The sequence below is a fragment of the Mobula hypostoma genome, chromosome 4, assembly GCF_963921235.1.
Source record: "Mobula hypostoma chromosome 4, sMobHyp1.1, whole genome shotgun sequence".
NCBI classification, from domain to species: domain Eukaryota; kingdom Metazoa; phylum Chordata; class Chondrichthyes; order Myliobatiformes; family Myliobatidae; genus Mobula; species Mobula hypostoma.
This window is the reverse complement of record NC_086100.1, coordinates 55,179,467-55,191,478: the sequence shown is the minus strand read 5'-3', so window position 1 is coordinate 55,191,478 and position 12,012 is coordinate 55,179,467.

Genomic DNA, 12,012 nt, shown 5'->3' with positions numbered 1-12,012 from the left:
TTGTAGACATCAGGAAGGTTGCTGCCACTGTTGGCATAGAGGTTTGTAGGGCTCTCATCCGGTTGCACACATATACAGGATATGACACTGTAAGCGCTTTTGCAGGCAAAGGGAAGACAAGTGCCCTAAAACTTTTGACCAGCAACAGGAACATTCTTAGAGTTGGGTCAGGAACGAGACCTCTCCCCAGAACTGATGGACAAACTGTAGGCATTTACATGTCTCCTGTATGCCCCAAAAGCATCAACCACCAAGGTCAATGAACTCAAGTATCACCTTTTCTGTGCCAAAAAAGGTGAAATCGAAACTAATCAACTCCCACCATGCAAGGACTGCTTAACAAAACATGCACAGCGACCCAACTACCAGGCTGGTATATGGAGAAGGTGTTTGGAGAAGGACCCACAAGTGCCAAGCCCTGTTGGCAGAGGATGAAAGATGGAGAGAGAAGAGGAAGCTGAACAGTTGGTGGTGCACTGGATGGAAGGCCAGCCAGCACTCGATGCCATCCTGGATCTACTGGCCTGTAATTGTCCAAAAAAATGTTCACTCCCAAGATGTATGTGTGTTGCAAATGGCCTCAGGTGTACTGACATGTGTAGACTGGCAGACTGTGAGAACCAGGCATCCACCTCAGAGAGTGTGAAAAGTTCAGGTGAAGATGTGGAAGATGCGGAAGATTTGGAAAATTATTATGATTTATCACCAGGTTATGAAAGTATGGAAAACAAAGTATGGAAATCAATCTTTGATTAAATATATTCATTTTACAACCAAATGGGGCCCAGGTTAGGGCCGTGTGGAACCTTACATTTGAATTATTGTACTGTAATTCTATATGCTATGACAAAAGCTTAAGATGGTTTTGATTTGATACGACAATATGGAAAATATCATGACATTGATAAAACTCCAGAAATCTCTCCAAATGAGGTTTTTATCTTTTGGGGCGGGGTGGGGGGTAACATTTTCTGCTGTACTGATGTTAATATGGAATATATACAAAAAGTGATTACTTATTTGAATTCCTGAATAAATTCTCTACAAATCCATGTGATTATATGTGTCCCAGGGTTTTTATTGACTTTTCCAAAATAAACAGACAAATATTTTTCTAAAAATGAAATGATTCACTTTACTGAAATTGGGCACTGTACTGCGAGTGCCACCAATGACAGTTTTCAAAGTAGAATTTTATAATAAAATTTGATGAAAAGTGCTTGAACTCAGCTATCATTGTGACAAATTTCAATGTTGAATATATACGTTGTACTTTATATTGGCCACTTTTCAGAAATGCTTATTTTATGGTAGTATCATAAAATGCATGACAGCACACATAAAGCTACCACTGGTAAAATGCTATCACATATTTTCCAACTCTAGAGATGTATGCCTTGCCAAAAATCGCTATGAGCATTATTCCCCTGAGATGGTACTGACCAACCCTACTGGCTCACAGACTATCTCAAAATTAATGAACCAAACATCAAGGTGGGTGTATCCAGGAAAATCTATTTAAGCTGGCTATGGGTGTGACTATGTATTGGGAGCACGTATTATAATGATTCATCTTAAGAGAATAATCAATTAACTAAATTTACAGTGTAACAACTTTCTAAGAGTTAATATCAGTGAATATAGAGTGAAATTTTTACAGGATAATATCATACGATAGATTAATACAATAATATAATCTTTTAATCATGGAATATAACCAGAAAATTATAATCTTTTGATCATCTTCATTTTCAAAAACCTCGTGAATCTAGGGATATAATTTATTGGATAAATGAAAAAAAATTGAAATGTTCAACATTTTTAACGTCACGTCAGTATTTCATTAAAATGTAATAAGTCATACACTTTCAATCAATTGGATTTATTCAAACAAATGCTTTAAAATTATTCTTCACAATAATAATTCTATAGGTATTTTCTATGCAAATTCTCCGATAATACCATAATCCAGGGATATGAAGTTACAGCAGACATTGTTGATTAGTATATTAATTAAAATGAATACTGATGTTTTTTATTTCTCTTATAATCTGAAGGTACAAACTCAAAGCTATCACAGTTGCGCTGCTTTGCTACAATATAGAAACATAGAAAACCTACAGCACAATACAGGCCCTTCAGCCCACAATGCTGTGCCTGACATGTACTTCCTTTAGAAATTACCTAGGGTTACCCATAGCCCTCTATTTTTCTAAACTTCTATATTTTAACGTCACTTGCATATTCATTAAGCATTAAAATCTTGTTTTGTTATATTGCATGAATTTTCTACTGTGCCAAAGAGTGATAAAGGAAATGAGAAATAAGTATAATAAAGAGCATTAGTAGATAAATATGCATATCTGTTGGTATCACTGGATGATTCTATTTATTACAACTCAAAATTATGTATCGAATTATTGCAACGCCTATAAGTAATGCAAAAACAAATAAAGTTCAAAATAATTCTGCTTTACAATGGGCTTTTTTATTTCCCTATTCATTATGTATTTCATTATCTGAATTGAATTTCAAGGCAAACTGTTGCTGTTAAATCCAAGTGTTAATTTGATTTTAAAAATCCAAATAAAATTTTATCAACTTAACAAAAATAATTTTTTAACTTTTCACTTATATATATGTCCAGATGTTGTACATTATCTGCTTCTTTTTACAGAAATATAAATTAGAATTCATGTTTTGTTCACAAGACTTAATATACGATACCAAATTTAACAGTTTGGTTTCTGGATAATTTGTTTATTGAATTAAAGTACATTTTCTTGGTTTATAAAGTTAGGTTTAACATTCTTACCTTAGATAATATGCTTGATCATGCTTGTATAAAATCTTGCAATCCAAAGTGATATTGACTACAGAAACAATCCTTGAAGAAGGGATTTTATCTGCCTAATTGTTTTGGAAACAATCAGGTCAACTACCTGACACGCTTTAAATGTATTGAGAAAGCATATTTGTAGTTGCAGTAACTAACAATAAACAGGAGGACTGACCTGTAGAAAGGATATTTAAATAGACTTAACATTACTGCTCACATTAGCTTTGATGGAGTCAGAATCAGGTTTAATATCACTGACATAATGTATATCATGAAATTTGTTGCTTTGCAGTAGCAAAGGTAGTGCTCAGGGGTTGGCTTGTTGTCTGTTCAGGAACCTAATGGTGGAGTGGAAGAAACTGTTCCTAAAAAGTTGAGTGTGTGTCTTCAGACTCCTGTATCTTCTCTCTGATGGTGGTAATAAGAAGAGAGCATGTTCTGTGTGATGGGGGTCCTTAAAGATCAATGACACCTTTTTGAGGCATTGCCTTCTGAACATGCCCTTGATGCTAGGGCGGCTAGTGCCCATTATGGAGCAGGCTGTGGTCACAACATTCTGCAAATTTTTCCAATTCTCTGCAATTGCCCTTCTGTACCAGACATTGATGCAACCAGTTAGAAAGCTCTCCACGGTACATCTGTAAGAATTGGTTAGAGCTTTTGGTGACATACCAAATCTCCTTAAAATCCTAATAAAATATAGCTGATGATGTTCTTTTGTTGTAATTGCATCAATATATTGAGCCCAGGAACCTGAAACTGTTAAAGGGTGAACAGTTTCAGGTTCCTGGGCTCAATATATTGATGCAATATATTGGACCCTTTCCACCGCTGACCCCTCAATGAGGACTGATGTGTATTCCTTTGACTTTCCCTTTCTGAAGTCCACAATCAACTCCTCGGTCTTAGGTATGTTCAGTGCAAGGTTGTTGTTATGACACCACTTAACCAGCTGATCTATCTCACTTCCTGTACGGGTCCTCATCACCATCTGAGATTCTGCCAAGAACAGTTGTGTCATCGGCAGATTTTTAGATGGTGTTTGAGCCGTGCATAGCCACACAGTTGTGGGTGTAAAGAGGGTAGAGCAATAAACTAAGCACGCATTCTTGAGGTGCACTGCTGTTCATCTGCTTAATCATGATAATTTAAAACATACCTGTTTCAGGAAAATGCGGCAAAAATTGGAAACGACATTATGGAATCATGAGTTTCGTAAACAAGTGTCGAGAAATTGCATCAATTAGTGTCTGTTTTCCGTGCTCAAACTGATTTAGCCTGGAGTAGATCAGCTTCATGATCAATCCCAAGTGAAATCATGGCGTTGTGAAATTGGACCAGGCATTTTTGTGTGACATTCACATTAGCACATCTGACAATTTTCTGGCATCAGGTGTGTACCTAATCATTCCTTGCACAATACCATCTTGAATTAGAGTTTGAAGGAGCAATCTAAAAAAGAATAATTTGTCATCGTGCATCTAAGCTTCTCAGAAAAGGATATTCTACTGACATTGGAAACTTGACTAGACAATTTAAGACCTACTGCACTCTGCTCAAACTCTTCCCAAAGTCTACAATTTTCCTTGAATAACATGAGTGCTTTCTCTGGCAGAGTGCCTTATTCGTAAGACTGCTCAATCCAGCTTTTTGAGGATTTGATAAAGCAATAACTGCTCATTCAAGATAGTTAGAGCCACGGCGTTGGAGGCAGAGAAAATTGCATCTGCACTTGCAGACTCAGGTTTACGAAGCTGATGTCATCTTCTGAATCTGATTCTGCCTGGAATGTATCCCAGGGAACAAGGGTTAACCCTTTCTCTGCAGCTCCTCACACAACTGAACTCTCCAATCACAACAGCTGAGAACAAAAGCCTTGCATGTAGAAGGAGAGCAGTAGAGAACTTCCTTGGTTTCTAAATAATTAGATTCTAATGTCTTCATCAGTCCAGATGCATAGGGCATTCATTATATGTCAAGTTGGTACCGAGACTTCATACTGATGAACCACACATGCATATTCTACTGCAATTTGTGACTACAGAGGAGCCCCAAGGAGACATGTAGTCTGGAGGATCAGCTGTGCAGGCTGAAAATCAGCAGAAGCAAGAGGAGGGGGATGACAAATAACAAAACTAGGAGTGAACAGCATAAAACCCTGGCACCAGTCTTGTCTGTCAGCTGAGTGAAGAAAGAAAGCATTGACATGACAGGCTACAGAACATTCCACTTTGGCACCAATTTTCTTAAGGCATCTTCTGAATCACACTCAGCAATACATACCAAGACTCCCTCACCATGCCACATCCTCGAAGGAAGCACAGTTCACCCATAATCAGCCAAGGTAACACATGATGTTCCCTCGGACCCTGCGGGAAGCATGCAGAAATTGCCGGGGCCCAAGCAGAGATATTTAAATCAGAGGATTGGAGGATAGCCAATGTTGTTTTGCTGTTCAAGAAAGGTTCTAAAAATAAACCAGGAAACTACAAGCTGGTGAGCATTGAGCTTGGCATCAGTAGTGGGAAAGTTATTGGAAGGTATTCTGAGGGACCAGTTATATAAGTATTTGGATAGACATGGACTGATTACAGATAGTCAGCATGGCTTTGTGCATGGCAGGTCATGTCTAACCAATCTTAGAGATATTTTTGAGGAAATTACCAGGAAAGATGATGAAGACAAGGCAGTAGACGTTGTCTACATAGTCTTTAGTAAGGCATTTGACAAGGTCCCACATGGGAGTTTGATCAAGAAGGTTCAGTCACTCAGCATTCAAAATGAGGTAGTATATTGGATTACAGATTGGCTTTGTGGGAGAAGCCAGAAAGTGGTAGTAGACGGTTGCCTCTCTGATTGGAGGCCTGTGACTAGCAGAGTGGTGCAGAGATCAGCGCGAGTCTGGTGTTTATCATCTATATCAACAATCTGGATGATAATGGGGTTAACTGGATCAGCAAAATTGCAGATGACACCAAGATTAAGGGTGCAGTGGAGAGTGAGAAAGACTATCAAAGTTTGCAGCAGGATTTGGACCAGCTGGAAAAATGGGCAGATAAATGGCAGATGGAATTTAATATAGACAAGTACAAGATGTTGCACTTTGGTAGGACCATCCAGGGTAGGTCTTACCCAGTAAACAGTAGGGCACTGAGAGGTGCAGTAGAACAAGGGGATCTGGGAATACAAGAACATAATTTGTTGAATGTGGCTTCACAGGTGGATAGGGTAATTAAGAAAGCTTTCGGCACATTGGCCTTCATAAATCAAGTTCTGACTACTGGAGATGGGAAGTTTTGTTGAAGTTGTATAAGACGTTAGTGAGACCTAAACTGGAGTATTGTGTGTAGTTTTGGTCACTTACTTACAGGAAAGATGTAAATAAGTTTGAAAGAGTACAAGAAAAAAATTACAAGGATGTTGCCAGGTCTGGAGGACCTGAGTTATAAGGAAAGATTGAGTAGATTAAGACTTTATTCCTTGAAACGTAGAAGATTGAGAAGAAATTTGATGGAGTTATACAAAATTATGAGGGATATTGATAGGGTAAATGCAAGCAGGTTTTTCCACTGAGGTTGGGTGGAACTACAACTGGAGGTCATGGGTTAAGGGTGAAAAATGAAAAATTTAAGGGGAACATAAGGGGAGTCCTTTTTCAGTCACAGGTTATGAGAGTGTGAAGTGAACTGTAAGCACAAGTGGTGCATGCAGGCTTGATTTCAAAGTTTAAGAGAGGTTTGGATTGGGACATGGATATAGGTGTAAGGAGGGCTCTTGTCCCAGTGCAGGTCGATAGGTGTAGGCAGTTTAAATTGTTTGGCACAGACTGGATGGGCTGAAGGGCTTGTTTCAGAGCTGTACTTTTCTGTGACTCTAGATTCAATAATCGTCCTTCACATTCACCTTTGTAGGATCAGCTGAACTGACCATTAAACATGAACGAATGAATCTCTGATCTAATTATTGAAGTATCCACAACAGTTGCTTTAACTGGTATGCAGCTCACTCTAAAACCTCTTGTGAAGACGGGAAATTTAATTATGCACCCCTCAAATGAAAAGTAGTTATCATACCCAGAGAAGACACAATGACAGTTTATGACTTCAAAAAAAGAGGTGAAATCCAATCTTGAATAGTTCATTTTGTTGTTTAAATACTGCCAAGTAGTGGAGCACATAAATAAAAATCTTCCTTACATGGACAATATCTATCTTCTGCTTAAATCCATGGTCAGTTTGCAAATTGTTCAGCATCTCCAAACATTTTGAGGTGGCATCTGGGGCCAGAGTCAACCACAGAAAGAGCAAGGCTATACTCTTTGGTAACTGGACTGACTGGTGCCACAGCAACAACCTGGCACTCAACATCAGTAAAACGAAAGAGCTGATTGTGGATTTCAGAAAGGGTAAGATGAAGGAACACATACCAATCCTCATAGAGGGATCAGAAGTGGAGAGAGTAGGCAGGTTCAAGTTCCTGGGTGTCAAGATCTGTGAGGATCTAACCTTGTCCCAACATACCGATGCAGTTATAAGGAAGGCAAGACAGTGGCAATACTTCATTTTGAGTTTGAAGAGATTTGGCATGTCAACAATTACACTCAAAAACTTCTATAGTAGTACTGTGGAGAGCATGCTGGCAGGCTGCATCACTGTCTGGTACCGGGGCGGGGGGGGGGGGGGGGAGGACTACTGCACAGGACCGAAAGAAGCTGCAGAGGGCTGTAAATTTAGTCAGCTCCATCTTAGGTACTAGCCTACAAAGTACCCAGGACATCTTCGAGGAGTGGTGTCTCAGAAAGGTTGTGTCCATTATTAAGGACCTCCAGCACCCACGGCATGCCCTTTTCTCATTGTTACCGTCAGGAAGGAGGTACAGAAGTCTGAAGGCACACACTCAGCGATTCAGGAACAGCTTCTTCCCCTCTGCCATCCGATTCCTAAAGGGACATTGAACCCTTGGACATTACCTCATCTTTTTTTTTAATACATATATATATTTCTGTCTTTTGCAAGATCTTTAATCTATTCAATATACATGTACTGTATAAAGTATACTGAATAGAATTTACTTACTTATTTTTATTATTATGTATTGGATTGAACTGCTGCTGCTAAGTTAACAAATTTCACGTCACATGCCGGTGATAATAAGCCTGATTCTGATGCTAATTCTGACATATCCTCTTCTATCAGGCCTCACCAGTCAGAATCAGGTTCATTATCACCAGCATGTGTCATGAAATTTGTTGACTTAGCAGCAGCAGTTCAATACAATACATAATCTAGCAGAGAAAAAAGCAAAATAGAATAATAATAAATAAATAAATTACAGTATAAATATATTGAAAATCGTGCAAAAACCAGAGTTAATATATATTAAATAAAGTAGGTAGTGTACAAGGGTTCAGTGTCCATTTAGGAATCAGATGGCAGAGAAGAATGTTCCTGAATCACTGAGTGTGTGCCTTCAGGCTTCTGTACCTCCTACCTGATGGTAACAGTGAGAAAAGGGCATGCCCTGGATGCTGGAGGTCCTTAATAATGGACGCTGCCTTTCTGAGACACCACTCCTTGAAGATGTCCTGGGTACTCAATAGGCTAGTACCCAAGATGGAGTTTCTTTGGTCCTGTGAAGTAGTCCCTCCATATCAGACAGTGAAGCAGCCTGGCAGAATGCTCCCCAAGGTACATCTATAGAAATTTTTGAGTTTATTTGTTGACATACCAAATCTCTTCAAACTCCTAATAAAGTATAGCCACCGTCTTGCCTTCTTTATAACTGCATCGATATGTTGGGACCAGGTTAGATCCTCAGAGATCTTGACACCCAGGAACTTGAAACTGCTCACTCTCTCCACTTCTGATCTCTCTATGAGGATTGGGCACCCACTGAAGATGCTGGGGATTTGGTTCAGAGTGGCAGAGGTGTGCAAAGAGAATTCACTGGAACATATTGGGATGATCAAACAAAAACTGGTTTGGTGCAAATGGGGTTCTCTCTCAGTAACTGGGAAGCACCTGGTTACAGGTGCAATATGCTCTCAGGGATACTGTATTTTGTGCTGGTATGGCTTGTTCCCTTCTCTATCTTGGGATCACCGAGGACATCTTCCAGTTTATCTGGGGGTGCAAGAAGGAGTGAGTCTGATGGATCACAAAGGATTTTCCAATTCCAAATGAGGGGAAACTAAAGCAGCTGCTCAATCGGAATGTCTGGATGTCACAAAGAAATGTATTGGAACTGTTGTCACTCATGACTTGCTGCAAAATTGGATACCAGAAAGACAGGACTGACAGATCTTGGTGTAAGGGGGTTTTGTCTTTATGTTACTGCGTAGGCTAATTAAAATGGCTTCTTTGTTATGTTATACTTGGGAATACTTCTTTGCTATGTTAAACGCTGAGAAAGTTTTGTGCTAGCAGCTTGTTTTGGGTTAGGCGGCGATATGAAGATGTTATGAACCAATTAGGATAGTTGTTATGATTTTAGACCATAAGACCATAAGACAAAGGAGCAGAAGTAGGCCATTCGGCCCATCGAGTCTGCTCTGCCATTTTATCATGAGCTGATTTTGGTGTATTTGAAGATACTGTATGCACGGGGTTTTGGGACAGAAGGCTGGAGAGAGAGACAGAGGATGGACCAGGTGCTGTGAGTCCGCTAATGGGGTTGGACCCCGAGGAGGGCGTTCGGTGAGGCGAGGAGACGGACTCGTGTGGAGCGTCTGGTCGACCACCGTTGTTGGTCCCAGGTGGCTGGTCGAGGTGGTCCAAAGGATCGCAGGGCGAAGAAGAAGGGTCCTGAGCTCCAACTGTTTGTGCACGAAGAGATTGAACTTCGATAAGTGTGGCGCCTTTTATTTTCCTTTTATATTTTATTCTCTATTAATTATATAGTTCCAGTAATATCTATAAACTGTAAATCATCTAATCGTATCTGGTGTATGGTCTGTTATTTGGGCGGGGTGGGGTACATCACACAACATCCACACAAACTAATTACCCAGTTTGGCGGGGCCAAGGGCTGTTTCCCTAGACAACAGCGAGCCAAGCGACCCTGAGGCTGGCCGGAGGGCTACATTGGCAATACTTGCTACATGAACACTGTCATTCAGGTCCTTTTCATGGCTCCTGACTTCAGCCATGCTGTTATGCTACTCAAGGAGAGGGACTCACAGTAATGATGAAACTTCAGTGGTTAATTGCTTTCCTGGAACATAGCCAGAGACCTGCCATCTCTCCAAGTGGATTCTGAAAGCTTTATCTACTCTGTGGTTTAATCAAGGGGCACAATAAGATTTTGGAAAGAATGTTGAAGATATCTATTGTTCAGGCTACATGAAGAAGAGAAGACTAGTAAAGGAAATTCTCATGGACAGAGACATTCAAGCAGTGAACCTTGCATAGAAGCTCAAGATTAGGAGAAAACATTAATTGAAAGAATGTTTGGCGGGAAGATGAGGACCAGGATTCTGTGTCATTGCTGTTGCAATGTTTCCTTCTGAGAGGCATCTTCTATGGATCTTCTCCACTGCCTAACAAGATTCTACAAAGGCGTGATCATTCAAGAGACCCTAATATTTCAATGAGATCACTAGTGCAGATAATTTGGCATCACAAGAGGTGCAACAACACATGATTGTCAAGTCTTCAAATAAACACACACAACCAAAATATAAGGAGCATTCAGTGTGAGTGGTACCATTTGAAGTAATTGTTTCCCATGGAAAAGCAAAAGAGGAGAGTTCAACATCTAGAATTAGCTCCTTGCCACAGAATGATTTTGCAGTGGCCTCTGGGGAAGAAATGTGTAACTCAGCAAATTGTAGGTCAGTATCTGACCTCCTTAACTATTTTCTTTCACCAGAAATGCTGTCGTGTGATGACAGATGTTATTGCAATAAATGTACCTCATTAAAAGAAGCAGAAAAAGTAGAATTAATTGGATTTACGCATTATCTTATCTTGACTTTATTATGATTCTCTTTTTATCTTGCAACTATGAAGCACAGAAAGATTCTGGATAATGTATCTCTTCCTTTAGCCCTTAAACTACTGAACACCCTGGTTTCCTTGACTGCCTAAGTCTAGGGAAGACACTCTCCGAGGGTTTTTCCGTCCTTCACAATCCCGCCTAGGGTGTCCCTCTTCACCATAGTTATAACAGACAATACCGGTCACTCTCCTTTTCACGGGACTCCATTCACTTGCACCCCTCTTCTTAGTCTGTCCCTTCAGGGGGTTCGACTTCCTGTTGGCTTTATTATGTGGGGTGGTCACACCTGCCGATAACAACTGGGATATCTCAATCCTAAACTCTGCCTCAAGCCGATTCACCACACCCCGAGGTGAGCTATCAGTGGTCACCTCAGCCAGGGGGACCACTACCATCACATTCTCCTCCTCTCTTGAAGCATGTTCTGAAACCCCATTGTAAGCTCCACTGGGCTTCCTGTCGCACCAAATATGTTTTCTAGTGCTTGCGTGTAGCCCGCAGAAGTAGCAAAGGGGTTCCGTGTCTTTACGGATCTCACAGTGTCAGCAGCCGGCCCCTTCAGACTTTCAACTAATCACTGTCTTTTTATGGCATCAGAGCACTGCCACTCATCCAGCATCTGCTCTGCCCAAGTCTCGTCCTCTTCTTCCCCCTCAGAGGTGGGCTTCACCCCGAGAACATACTCGGTTTTCGATAGCTAGGATCCTCAGCCTGTGCACTGGGCCATCTCACACGCTGAGCCCTCGGTCAGCATGAAAGCACACTCCAGTTCCCAAATGTCGCTAACAATCCATCTCGAACAAACAGGATCATGTGCCACCACCAGTTCTCCCCAGCATCTTCTCTCTCCATCTCCTGTCGAACAAAATCCCAAGACCAACCTTTTTGCCCCTGACCAAGGAAAATTCCTGCTAATTGGATGGCACTGATACCACATCATCCCTTATCTTCAATAATAACCCAAACAGGCTGAAAGCAGAACAAACTGCTCTTACAGAGCTGCTGAATGAAATACCTGCAGTAAAGATGTGAACCAGGGCATTACACTACCCATTAGGATGGATTCAAAGACGAGCACAAAATTTGTGGCAAAAATGAACGATGCAAACTAGGAAAAGAAAAACCCTTTGTGGAGGAAAGGCATTGGGTTCCCTCTCAGGACGTTCTGGACCCTC